Below are 14,620 nucleotides of genomic sequence, written 5' to 3'. Positions count from 1 at the left end.
GACTGGGGGTTGGCCAGGCCCCATCACTCAATGTCCTTTCCCTGAGTGACTACACCCCTGGAGGTAAGGTTGCTCTCTGGTTGGGGAGTTTTCAAAATGTTTTCCAACAGCCTGCCTGAGTTTGCTCTAGTGTAGAAACATTTGAGGCTGTACCCACAGCACTGAGGGTGAAGTGTGACCAGCCGCCCGCCTCTGGTGCAGACACAGCCTTGATGGATGTAAGAAAACTCCTGGTTCCCTCATTAGGGTTAACCCACTCCCCGGCCAGATGACCAGCAATGCCTTCCACCTTACTCCTCTCCCCTGAAAGCCCGCTCAGGAAAATCTCTGAGTTAAAAGTTTGCCTTTCTTACTGGAAGAATTTTTATTAGGCAAAAGCGTTGACAAGTTTGTCATTCCCAGAATCTGCTAACACCCTCCCCCGACTCCCTTCGATTTTTAGTACTTTTTCCCTCCTCATTTCTAAAAGGGGGGGAAACTGTCTCGAACAGGCAGAGAGTTTTATCCAAGGTGTTTGGCAGTGACTCCGTGAGCTGGGAGAGATTTATGTCTCCTCCGTTCTCTGGCACTGCCTGGTGTGAGCTCACTTAAAACAACCGAATAAATGAGTTCACTTTATCCAGTCAAAATGGAGCCGAGGGCGGCATGGTACCCAGCTGGGGTCCTGGGGGACCCTGAGGCAACGTTCCTGTCTCAGTCGCCTGTGCTGAGCTCAGCTGTTTTTATGTCTGTCTGAGATCATTAAAACGAAGAGGGCAGGGAGCAGAAAGCCCCGTGGAACTGGGGGCAGGACGGGAACCCCACTTGGAGTCTGGAAGCCTTAGCCTAAAGCACGAACCCAGCGGGTTGGCTTAAAAGGCCGCCTCTACCCAGTTGGGTTTGGTCTGAGTTCCTTGAAGCACCCCACCCCCTACAGCCCTCCGCCCCCCAGTGAGGTTTCTTCTTGCAGATAGTCCCAAGAATATTGGGTTTCCTGCCTCATGAAGTCATATTTTTTTCTTTCCTGCTGCCCTACTACCACTGACAGCAGGCTCATGAAGTCAGGGCCTTGTTGCTCTAAAAAAATGAGCGTGGATTCTGTCCTGGGTGAATTTCCTGGGCCAGGCCCGGGTTCTGCCCTCTCACGTGGGTTTGGGCTCCTCAGGAGTCACCAAGCAGCTGTGTTATTAACCTGAGGCAGTGTGATTAGGAACAGAACAGCTGCCCCAAAGGGAAGGACTATGGAGTAGAGGGAGGCTGGTCTGCCTATCCCCGAGGGGATGCCTGTGTGGCCCTCCACTCGCCCCCTAGGCTGGGCTTATCACTCCTTCCAGAGTCCTGGGCTGCAGCCAGAGGGAGGGAGGGCTTTGGCTCCTACCTTAGGATGGGGAATCAGGACTGTAACAACTCCTACGATTTTTAAGCTTTTAAAGATGACATAGTGTGTCTCCTAGACTGTTAGCAGCCTAAAGGTGGGGGTTGTGTCTGCCTCCTTAGGAAGGATGGGAAGGAGAGAGGGAGGGAGTAACTCGATCCTCACTAGTCCTGGGAAACCTAAAGATGCTGTTTGACTATCAATTGATCAATGGAAAGGGCTTCCCAAGTGGCTCAGTAGTAAAACAAATCCACCTGCCATTGCAGGATTGAACATGGGCTCAATCCCTGGGTAGGGGAGATCCCCAGGAGAAGGAAATGGCAACCCACACCAGTATTCTTGCCTGGGAAATCCCATGGACAAAGGAGCCTGGTGGGCTACAGTGTATGGTCTATGAAGTTGCAAAGAGTCAGAAACAACTTAGCGACCAAACAACACCAAGATCAATGGAAAAGGAGGTGTGGTGTATACAAATGAAGTGAAATGTATCATTAAACCTTGAGAAAGAAGGAATACCTGTCATTAGTAACAACATGGATGAACCTGGAGAACATTATGCTAAGTAAAATAAACCAGACAGAAAAAGAAATAAAAGATCCCTTTTGATAAATGCAGCAGCTGAGAAGTTGTGGTTTCCATCCTGCAGCAGATCTGGCATTGGACTGCAGGTCTGTCTGAATCCTTGTTCTTTGCCCTTCCCTGCATCAGTATTGCCCAGACTTCTATCACTCTTTGTTTTCACCTTCTTTGCCAATCTTCACACGACAGAGATATATAAATATATCCTTAAAACAATTTATTTTTACTTAAAAATATAACTGGGTAGGACCTACCTGGTGATTCAGTGGTAAAGAATCTGACTGCCAACGCAGGAGACACAGATTCAATCTCGGATCCAGGAAGATCCCACATACCTCGGAGCAACAACTCCTGTGTGTCACAACTATTGAGCCTGAGCTCTAGAACCTGGGAGCCGCAACTACTGAGCCCACATGCCCTAGAGCCCGTGCTCCACAGCAAGAGAAGCCACTGCTTCTCTTCTCTGAGAAGCTGAGCACTGCAACTAGAAAGTAGGGCCTGCTCCCTGAAACTAGAGAAAAAGCCTGTCCAGCAACAAAGACCCTGAACAGCCAATAAATAAATAAATAAAAGTTATTAAAAATATAGCTAGTTTGACATGCTGGTTATATTTTTCTAACATGCATTAGAGTACGAATAACCTTGAGATAATAATCATCATCCATATATCACCTTACAAGCAGCTCAGAGTGCTCCCATGGTTTCAGAGTCGTGGTTCTCAGTGTGGTCCCCAGGTTGGCAGCATCAGAACTGTCTGAGAACTTCTTAGAAATCTTAATTCTTAGGTCCTACCGCAGACCTCGTGCATCACAGACAACTGGGTGGGGTTCAGCAAGGTTTTTTTACACCCTCCAGGTGATTCTGATGCTGCTAAAGTTCAGGAACCATTGCACTGGACTGTTGGACCCCTCAGGAATGTCCTGGTTGAGTCACCTTTGCCCCTGTATCTTGTATCCTCATGGTGTCCCCAGGACCACAGAACATAGGAAAACCCTGGGTGAAGCACCATATACATGTTAACTCATTAGTTAGGAAAGAAAGGAAGTGTGGTATGAAAGAACATCTGTGTCAAGGAAAACACCTTATCTTGAAACTTATACGTAAGGATACAAAGAGCCAATGCTGGCTCATTTCCCAGTGACTGCTTGGGTTAGAACTCAGAAGTGATTGGGAACTCCCAGCAAAGCAGCTAGCTCCCCATTGCTTAGAGCAGCTCTGTCCAACTGAAGTCTCTGCAGTGATGGAAATGTTCACTACCCGCTGTAGGCGAGGAGACAGTTCTTCATGTGTCTTGCGTTTCTTCACATTTGAAAGCAGAGGCACTGAATGCCTGTTTTTCTGGACACTTCTCAAGGGCATTTATATAGCCAACAGCTTTGGAAGGAAAAGGTAGTGTCTTCCTCCAGAGCAAAAGACTTTGTGCTTCCTGCCTGTTAGAAAAGATCCAGGTCTCCTAAACTCAGAGTTCTAGTCCTGTATTGTGACCCACTGCATGTCCATATTGGAGAAGGCAATGGCACCCCACTCCAGTACTCTTGCCTGGAAAATCCCATGGACAGAGAAGCCTGGTAGGCTACAGTCCATGGGGTCGCTAAGAGTCGGACACGACTGAGCGACTTCACTTTCACTTTTCACTTTCATGCACTGGAGGAGGAAATGGCAACCCACTCCAGTATTCTTGCCTGGAGAATCCCAGGGACGGCGGAGCCTGGTGGGCTGCCGTCTATGGGGTCGCACAGAGTCGGACACGACTGAAGCGACTTAGCAGCAGCAGCAGCAGCATGTCCATATAAGCAGGTATCTCTGGCCTTCTTCACATTGCCCTGTGGGAATTGGAACTCAGGAAACCAGAGAAAGAAAATGCTGATACTCTGACTGCTGATACTGCTATAAATAATAAAGTCCTTATCTCAAATCCTGAATTCTCATGTCTTCTGCTGGCATCCACAGAACTGGCAGATTAACTTCCTAACTTGCAACTAGGGCAAGAGGTGAGATTTCTTGAATTTCTTGACACATTGTATGACACGTGGCTATTAAAAGCTGGAAATGTTTCTAGTGTGACTAAGAAACTAAATTTTTAGTTTTAAATTTCTCCTAGTTTTATTAGATGTAATTGACAAATATAATTGTATATATTTAAAGTATAGAAAGTGATGATTTGATCCATTGTGAAACGATTGCCATAATCAAGTTAATTAACATATATTTATTTAACTCACATGGTTGGGGCTTCCCAGGTGGCACTAGTGGTAAAGAATCCACCTGCCAATACAGGAGATGCAGGAGACTCAGGTTCAATCTGTGGGTCAGGGAGATCCCCTCGAGAAGGAAATGGCAGCCTACTTTAGTATCCTTGCCTGGGAAATCCCAAGGACAGAGAAGCATAGTGAGCTACAGTCCATGGGGTTGCAAAGAGTTGGACACAACTGAACAACTGAGCACAGTCACGTGAGGCTAGGGACTACCTTACTGGACCATATTGCTTAGAATATTCAAGCATCAACTGGCATGGCCATTGGTCAAGGATACTATTGAGAGAGTTTCTACATTGAGAGTAAGTTGAAACTTAGGTGACTCTAAGTTAAACTCAACATTCAAAACACTAAGATCATGGCATCCATTCCCATCACTTCATAGCAAATAGATGGGGAAACAATGGAAACAGTGACAGACTTTATTTTCTTGAGTTTCAAAATCACTGCAGATGGTGACTGCAGCCATGAAATTAAAAGATGCTTGCTCCTTGGAAGAAAAGCTATGACCAACCTAGACAGCATATTAAAAGCAGAGACATTACTTTGCCCACAAAGGTCTGCCTAGCCAAAGCTATGGTTTTTCCAGTAGTCATGTATAGATGTGAGAGTTGGACTATAAAGAAAGCTGAGCGCCGAAGAATTGATGCTTTTGAACTGTGGTGGTGGAGAAGACTCTTGAGAGTCCCTTGGACTGCAAGGAAATCAAACCAGTTAATCCTAAAGGAAATCAGTCTTGAATTTTCATTGGAAGGACTAATGCTGAAGCTGAAACTCCAATGCTTTGGCCACCTTATGTGAAGAACTGACTCACTAGAAAAGATGCTGATGCTGGGAAAGATTGAAGGCAGGAGGAGAAGGGGACAACAGAGGATGAGATGGTTGGATGACATCACCGACTTAATGGACATGAGTTTGAGCAAGCTCCAGGAGTTAGTGATGGACAGGGAAGCCTGGTGTGCTGCAGTCCATGGGGTCGAAAAGAGTCGGACATGACTGAGCAACTGAACTGAACTGACTGAAGTTATTTTCAGTATTTAAGTTTCCACAGCTTTGGGAAGAGTTGAACAGTGAAGAGATACCTTTTCTTTTTTTTTTTTTATTATATCCAGGGGTGTTTTGTGGTACAGGTGAGAGATGAGAGGAAAGAGAAATTGGGCTGAGTTTAGAGCCTGGAGATGCGGAGATGGTCATCCCGTAGGATACATCTCTTGGAAGAGGCTAGAGGGAGCTTCCCTGGTGGCTCAGATGGTAAAGCATCTGCCTGCAATGCAGGAGACCTGGATTTGATCCCTGGGTCAGGGAGATCTCCTGGAGAAGGAAATGGCAACCTATTCCAGTACTCCTGCCTAGGAAATTCTGTGGACAGAAGAGCCTGGCAGGCTACAGTCCATGGGGTTACAAGAGTGGGACATGACTTAGCAACTAAACTTACCACCAGGACACCTTAAACTTGGAGGCTAGAGAGACGGAAGATATGGCCGGAGAAGACAAGCAGACCAGGGGCCCTTAAAGAATTTTCTCAGCTCAGCCTCCCCTTCTCCTTGAGACTGAAAACACCTACATCTGCTCCAGGCTGGCTGAAGTCTCCTCAGGGCCCTTTTCAGCTCCCCAGGCTCCTGCCCCTCTCACCTCCCAGCTCAGAACAATCTCCCCTTTGACTGGGGCTCAGGTCCTGCTGACAGGTCAGGTCATATGTACCTAATCAGGAGGAGCTAGGGCCTAAAGGATGATAAACGGGGCTTCTCCTTCAATAAAGTTTATGCAGAATATTGGAAACAGCTGTGGGCCTTGACAGGCAGTGCCAGAGCCTGTGGGAATCTGCAGGGGGAGGGTTGAGATGGGGGAGCACTAGAGCAAAAGTCTGAAGGGTGCTTTGCCGCCCAAAGGCTGACAGAGCTAGTGAGCTTAATCCAATGCCAGTCTAGAATCCTGGGCTTTGAGGAGAAAAGAGAATGCTCTGGAATCAGAGGACATGGGTCATGGCCAAGCAGATCTTGACCACCCAACAGACATTTGTTTGCAATCATTGCTGTTTATTTCATAAATATCACACCAACGTCTCTGCAAGTTGCTTTTCTCACCTAACCTCATGAAAATCCTTCTAATTTATTTTTTCTTATATTGTGGTAAAACAGCTTCCCAGGTGGCTCAGTGGTAAAGAACCCACCTGCCAATGCAGGAGGTGCACGGGGATTCCTGTGTCTGGAAGATCCCATGGAGAAGAAAATGGCAACCCACTCTGGTATTCTTGCCTGGAGAATCCCATGGACAGAGGAGCCTGGTGAGCTACAGTCCATGGGGTCCCAAAGAGTCAAACATGACAGAACACACACACACACACACACATATAACACAAAATTTATCATCTTAACCATTTTTAAGTGTAACTTTCAGTAATGTTAAAGTATTCACATTGCTGTACATCCAACCTCTGGAACTTTTTCATTTTGCAAAACTGAACTTCCTTACCCCTTAAACAATTCCCCATCCCGCCTCTACCCCAGCCATGGACAACCACCATCCTTTCTGTTTCTATAAGTCTGACCATTTTAGAGGTATCTAAAGTGGAATCATACAGCGTTTGTGCAATTTATTATTTGGAATAGCTGCACAATGTTATAGTACTGGTGTGGTGGGAAAACCTACCACAAAAAATGTTATAAAGAATTTTTTGCATCCATAACCTTGTGTACTAGAGTTTGTCAGGGTTTTTTTCTATTCCCCTGTAGGATAAACTCCAGAAATGACATGAATATATTAAAAAGATGCATATTTTTAATTTTTATATATGTTACCAGATCACTTTCTCAAAAGTCCAAGGTAATTCACATACCTGCCAGCTGTATTTGAGCGTGTGTCTCTCCCACATCTTCACCAGCCCTAGCTATCATCATTCTTTTCAAGTTTTGCTATTCCAATAAATGAAAAGTGATGTCACATCTTAAAATTTGCATCTCCTTGACTATTAGTGAGATTGAGCATCTTCCCGTAAATGTACTGACCATTTGTTTTGTCCATTTTCAACTAGGTCATTTCTCTTTCTTATTGTGTATAAGAGCTCTTTGTGTATTATAGATGTTAACTCTTTATTGGTGGTAATTGAAATATTTGCTCCAGTATATAATTTGTCTTTTGATTTTGTATATGTTACCTTTTATTCTTTCAAAATTTAAACATTTAAAATTTTCCTCTATAGCTTCTGGACTTTCTGCTTTGTTTAGAAAAATCTCCTCAAACCCTAGATTGTATAAATATTCTCCTAATTTTTTCCTCATTAAATTGTTTTAAATATTTAAATTGTTTTAAATAATTCCTTGTGAAATTGTTTAAATATAAAAACCAATATTTAAATTGTTTTCAATGTTTAAATTTAAATACGTTTAAATCTTTCATCTATTTGAAACTTGGTTTTAATAACTCGTGGGGTAGAGAGCTTAACCTTGTTTTGTTTTTTCAGCCAGCCAGCCAGTTGTGTCTATACAATTTATTAAATAAACTATCCTTTTTCCCCACTGGTTTGAAATACCACCTTTATTCTTATACTATAATCCATATGTTCTGGGTTATATTTCCCAACTGGTTTCTATTTCCATCCCCTGGATCTATTTATCTTGTCTTTTACCTTTAATGTATGAATTGATCACAATGATTTATAGTTCATTTTCTTAAGGCCACTTTTACCTAAATACTTCTTCACTGATGTTGTTTTCATCTCTAACATTATACAAATTCCTTCCAGCTGTCAGAGCCTGTGAATGTCAGTAACTCTTCAAGACAAGCCAGAGTCCATCCAGGGAAGGCTGGCCCATGTGCCCTTTCAGGAACCAACCAAGACAGAGGCCAGACAGTGATACTAGACGAGTACCGACTACATGCTCAGCGTGGCTTAGCACTCTGCCTGGCCTTATTAAAAGTGCTTAATAAAAGCTAGGCATGATTACCAATTTAACATTTATTGAGTGCCAATTATAAGGCTGGGCCCTGTGCTTTGTGTAAGAGATTCAAAGAAGTAAAGATCTGGACACTGCTCTTTTTCTTCTCTATTTATTTATTTGGCTGTGCTGGGTCTTCTTTGCAGCACGTGGGATCTTCAATCTGCACTGAGACATTTGGATCTTTAGTTGCAGCATGTGAATTCAGTTGTGGTATGTGGGATCCAGTTCCGTGACCAGGGATCAAATCCCAGGCCCCTGCATTGGGAGTGTGGAGTCTTAGCCACTGGACCACCAGGGAAGTCCTTACTCTAAGGGTCTCGCGTCTTAGGTCCAGAGCCATCCTCTGTCCACTGCTTTGCGATGCTAACCTTGGACCCTGTGAACCCCATTTCTGCTTTGCTAGCTATTTCTTCTCGGATTTCCCGGTAGGAGCCGCTAAAGGGAAGCTATGGGATGGATAAAGAAGGGTGGGCATCTCCTTGCGCCTGTGTGTTCCCCGTTTGCCTCACTCCAACGACACTTCTCCACCCCAGCAACAGCAGGCCCACCCTGAAGCAGCGGCTGAATGCAGTTTGCAGTTTTTCCAACACTGACAGCTTCATCATCCACCACCCACTCCCACACGCCTGCCCCAGAGCACCCAGCACCAGCTGGCAGGTGCCCCTTCCTGAGGTCTGGTCACAAGTCCAGGGGTCCTCGCTTGCTGCTCAGAGCCTCCTCCTCAGGGATCTGGGTCCCAGGCTCTGGGTCCCCCTCCTCGCCATGTTGAAGGTTCGGTGATTCCAGCCTCTTCCTTTGTTTTCCCAGCCCCTGCCGTTGCCAGCTCTGTGACACCCAAGCATGCTCTTGTGTTACCTAATCAGCAACTTTATACCCAGTTACTAATTCTTTATAGTCAATTCTCTTTTCAACTGACTGATGTGGTTTCTGTCTCCCTCCTGGACCCCGACTGACACAGGTAATGAAGAATTGAAGTTTTCAGAAGGCTGGGGATCTGCTTCTCTTGGCCGCCCTGCAGAGCGCTCCCCCCTTCTCCATTCCCAGAATTATTTGGCTGCCAGTTGCCAAGGAGACGGCTGACAATCTCCAGTTGCCAAGCCTCCCCCTGGAGCTCTACAGAGACATTCTGGAAACTCCCTTCTCCTTCCAGCTCCCCAGCCAGGGAACTTGGAGAATCAAGCCAGGTTGGGGAGCAGAGGATTGGGAGGGGGTGGAGGGGAGCAGCCCAGGCCTGAAGATGGAGAGAGAGGCAAGAGCTTTCCTTGAGCCCTGACTTTCTCTGCCGACCTTGATGCCTGGCTCCCCAATGGCCCTGTCCAGACAGATGCTCACTGGGTCCAGCCAAGGCTGAGTGCTCCAACCAGGCCCTCAATCACAGAAAGGTGTCTTAGCACTGTCACTCCAGGCATGATAGAAGCCCCAGCACCAGGTGGGACAGGGAAGGGCCTGGAACCTCTCTTGGAGAGGACCCTCTACTGGAGCAGCATTCAATATGCTCTCAAATCTGGTGTCCGGGCCCAGGCTCCAGGCTATTTCATAATAGCAATAACAGCAACACTGATGATAACAACAGCAGGGAGGTGGGTGTGAATCTCACTCCACAAACTTACATGTGCAAGAGTATCTGTTCCTTTATTTCACTAAAATCAGATAAAGTGGATTCCATACTGGAGTCCTTGCCCCTCCCAGGGTTTTCTGAGTTACCAAAAACAGAGAAGCTTCGAACCTCAGGTTCCTTGTGGTTGCTGCTGACCTTGTAGCCTGAGCCTCTGGGGACCTCTCCACTTCTCCGCTTCCAGCAGTCATGGCCCTGACCTTGATCCTTTTCCAGGGACCCAGGGACCTGTGACCTATCCTCAACTCAGGAAAATCTCTCCCTCTCCATTCTGCCTCCAAATGCTTTTTCCTTTCTCCTGCTCATCACTTCCACTGAGAATACCTGACATGACTTTTCAATGAATTTGGGCTTCACAAAAATAAGGAAATGCTAACTTTGGTATCTGACTTCCCTGGTGGCTCAATGGTAAAGAATCTGCCGGCCAATGCAGGAGATGCAGTTCTATCCCTGGATTGGGAAGATCCCCTGGAAAAGGAAATAGCAACTCACTCTTGGGCAATCCCATGGACAGAGGAGCCTGGTGGGCTACAGTCCATGGGGTTACAGAAAGTCGGATTCGACTTAGCGACTAAAAAACAACTTTGTTATTAAGCAGGTTTTTCATCTGCCCTATAAAAACCCCTGAAGCAATGTGGAACTAAAGACTTGGCTGAAGATGATTCATTGATTTTATTTTCACGTAGGTTTTTTTTTTCTCTTAATAGCACGTGCATGGTCAGTTGTTAAGTCGTGTCCGACTCTTTACAACCCCAAGGACTGCAGCCCTCCAGGCTCCCTTGTCCGTGGGATTTTCCAAGTAAGAATACTGGAGTGGGTTGCCGTTTCCTTCTCCAGGATTCTTAATGGTAGTTGTATTTAATACTTAATTTTTTATTGGGGTATAGTTGCTTTACAATGTTGGGTTAGTTTCTTCTGTACAACAAAGTGAATCAGCTGTATGTATACATATATCTGGGGCTTCCCTGGTGGCACAGTGGTAAAGAACCTGCGATGCAGGAGACACAGGAGACATGGGTTCGATCCCTGGGTCAGGAAGATCCTCTGGAGGAGGGCCTGCTCCCACCCCGGTGTTTTTGCCTGGAGAATCCCATGGATAGAGGAGCCTGGAGGACTATAGTCCATAGGGTCGCAAAGAGTCAGACACACCTGAAGTGGCTTAGCACTCATGCATGCATGTAACACCTCCCTCTGAGCCTCCTTCCCATCCCTCATCCAACCCCTCTAGGTTCACCAAGGTATTTTAGAGATACCACTACATCTCATCCCCGAATGTCTTAGTATTCACTAAAAGACAAACAGAAACATTGTCTTATATAAACACAAAACTATTATCACACAGAACAAAACCAACAATTTTTCTAAGAGTAGCTTCCTTTTATGGGGGAAAAACTGAGACTTGGAATATGTGACTTGTTCTCTGTCTCCCGGCTAGTGGATGATGCAGCCAGGATCTGGACACTGATCTGACTCCAAGGTCTGCCCTGGTTCCACGCCCCCTTCTGTACAGTGGTTTTTATGCTTTTTACAGTCCTCTCCTTCACCACACTCTTACAACCCCGAGAAGCAGCTGGTGGGCATGACAACCACCTTGTTAATCCATCAGGAAATGGAGACCAGGAGAAACAGGGTGTCCTGCCCACAGCAGGCCAGGAAGAGGCCACTGAGAGTGGTCGAGCAGAGGGAAGGAGGGCTTGTTTCCAGGCAGAGGCAGCAGGGACCCCAGGCCCCGAGGGGCCTCTGCCTCCCCTCCCCGCCTCCCTTGCTCTGTGGTTCTCCCTCTCTTCACCCCTCCGCCTAGGCCTTGTTCATTTCCTCTCCGGCCTCCAAGGAGCAGTTTACAAAGTGACTAAGGGGTGACCCCTGCTGGACCCTCCGGCCCTCTGCCTCCCCTCACCCCCTCCTCTCAGCCGTGAACTCAGCGGGAGCCGTGTGGACCGCAAAGCCTCTGGCCCATTTCCTCTCCAGCCCCTGGCTCATCTCCCGCCGCGGTCCCCAGGGCCTATAGTTGGCCTCCAACAAAGTCCACGTGGACACACATGGAAAAGCCGTTTATTTCTAGGAGCATCTGCTTTCTCTGCTCCAGCCCAGCTGTCCCCATCCTTCCACACTCTGCTCCTTCTGAGTGAGGCCTGGGGCTTCGGCATCAAAATTCAAGATGGTTGTGACAGGCTGTCGAGCTGGCTTAAAACCACAACGCAGAACCAGGGACCTACAGGTTGGCTCAGAGAAGCAGAGATGAGAGGGCAAGATGGGAAGAGATTGGGCATGAGGGTCTCTTGGCCCCAAAGTTGAACAAGTGTCACAGTCTGGTGTGATGCTGCCCACAGTAATGCAGAGGTTCCTGGAAAGTGAGGCAGTGGCCAGAAACCTGGATAGTGGCTGCAGCCACACCCCTCCCTTGTTCAGAGCTTGGGGAGTGCCATGGAGCCACCGTGTCCTCTCAGAATGCTGAGTTCCATCCAGCCTTGCTTATGAGCCTGGGTGTGGGCCCCGCAAAGCAGTGGAATCAACACACCCTGGTACATGGTGGCCAGGAAATCAGTGTCTACTAGATGGATAAACAGTGGCAGATTTTATTTTCTTGGGCTCCAGAATCACTGCTGATGGTGACTTGTAGCCATCAAATTAAAAGACACTTGCTCCTTGAAAAACAAACTGTGATAAAGCTAGACAGTGTATTAAAAAGCATGTATTAAAAAGCAGAGACATCATTTTGCTGACAAAGCTATGGTTTTCCCAGTAGTCATGTATGGATGTGAGAGGTGGACCATAAACAAGGCTGAGCACAGAAGAATTGATACTTTTGAACTGTGGTGCTGGAGAAGACGGAGCAGGCAGTGGCACCCCACTCCAGTACTCTTGCCTGGAAACTCCCATGGACGGAGAAGCCCGGTAGGCTGCAGTCCATGGGGTCGCTAAGAGTCGGACACGACTGAACGACTTCGCTTTCACTTTTCCCTTTCATGCACTGGAGAAGGAAATGGCAACCCACTCCAGCGCTCTTGCCTGGAGAATCCCAGGGACGGCGGAGCCTGGTGGGCTGCCGTCTATGGGGTCGCACAGAGTCGGACACGACTGAAGCGACTTAGCAGCAGCAGCAGCAGCAGTAGCAGCTGGAGAAGACTCTTGAGAGTCCCTTGGACTGCAAGGTCAAACCAGTCAATTCTAAAAGGGAATCAACCCTAAATATTCACTGTAAGAACTGATGCTGAAGCTCCAATACTTTGTCCACCTGATGCAAAGAACCAACTCATTGGAAAAGAACCTGATGCTGGGAAAGATTTAGGGCAGGAGGAGAAGGGAGTAACAGAGGATAAGATGGTTGGATAGCATCACCAACTCAACGGACATGAGTTTGAGCAAACTCTGGGAGATAGCAAAGGAGAGAGAAGCCTGGAGTGCTATAGTCCGTAGGATCACAAGGGGTTGGACACGACTGAGTGACTGAACAACAACAGATGGATAAGCAAAACCCTAACAGTACATCACTGAGAGAGAGATTGAGTCTTCTTGCTAGGGAGAAGAAACTTAGCAGTTTCACGGGCCCCTAGCCAGCCCAGAGGGGGCGGAGCCCTAGGTGGGAGGGGACAAACTGAAGAAGGCCCAGAGGTAGGTAGCCAGGTGGGGAATAAAGGCATTGGAGGGGGCAGATGGAGAGAATTCTAGCTCATTCGTGAAATGCAGACGCCAGTGCTATTTTACTGGCGGGCAGAAAACACCTGGCACCTCCAGCACAGGCCTGTCAATGGACAGGAACTCTGATTACCACTCAGATGGAGAAGAGGAGGGCTGGATGTGCTGTTGCAAATATTGGATGCCTTTCATTTGAAAGGGGGGTTAGAATAGTTTCGCAAGTTTCATTGGAAGAACTCAACCCCAAGGACAGATGTGTCCAGAAAGCAGATTCCAGTTCAACCAAAACACAAAGAGGGCAAGAAACAGACATTGACTGGACATGCACTGTGGGCCAGGGGTTTACCAGATGCTGGATGTGTGTGTGTGTGTGTGTGTGTGTGTGTGTGTGTGTGTGTGTGTGTGTGTATGTTGAGGGGGTGGTTTGGGGAGGATTCTAGTGCATTATGTATACTGGGCACTTTATTTCTGTTAGTGTTACATCAGCTCCACCTCAGATCCTCAGGCATTAGATCCCAGAGGTTGGGGACGCCTACTTTAAGGGTTTCTGACTCACCCTGTCTGGATCCTCACGTTTTCTCTGGATACAGGGGGTGCCAGCCACCCTGGGGTGTATGGAAATCCCAGTTCCCTATTCTCTGCTCCCCAAAGAATGGCTAGTGGACGTTCTAATGCTCCCCAAGTTAGCATGGGGGCCTCAGAATGGAAGGGCCATAGAGCCAAAAGGGGAGGGCAAGCAGGGGACAGTACTTTATTTGCCCTACCTATCCCCACTACATGGGACCCCAATCCCCAGGAACCATCTACCATTCTACTCAAAGCTGAGTTAGGAGCGAATGGAGGCTGAAGACCCTGTGGAAGACAGGGAGGAAACTTGGCTATGGGTTGAGTGAAGGACAGGGGTCTTTCCACTGTCCTATGGCCACTGAGAGGCCGAGAGTACCACAGCCAACATCTCTGGGCCCAGCGATGCCCTGCCTGGCATCAGCTCTGACAGCCCCTGTCTCGGCTGAGCCCCAAGGAACCTAACACCCGACATCAGAGCTCATCTCACTGGGGTCCATGAATCTCACCCTCCCCACAACCCTGCCATCAGATAATGGAAAACTCTGACCTTATGTCAAGCTGTCACTCAGAGACAGCTACAGCAGCAGAACATGCTGAGAACAAAGAGGGAGAGAGAGAGACAGAGAGCTGGGATTCAGAGAGGCCAGCCCAGCAGGAAAGCTGGTCTCCATTCCAT

This window comes from Giraffa tippelskirchi, chromosome 10 (genome assembly GCF_054371585.1).
Source record: "Giraffa tippelskirchi isolate mGirTip1 chromosome 10, T2T-mGirTip1v1.2.pri, whole genome shotgun sequence".
Lineage (NCBI taxonomy): Eukaryota > Metazoa > Chordata > Mammalia > Artiodactyla > Giraffidae > Giraffa > Giraffa tippelskirchi.
This window is presented reverse-complemented; position numbering follows the sequence as displayed.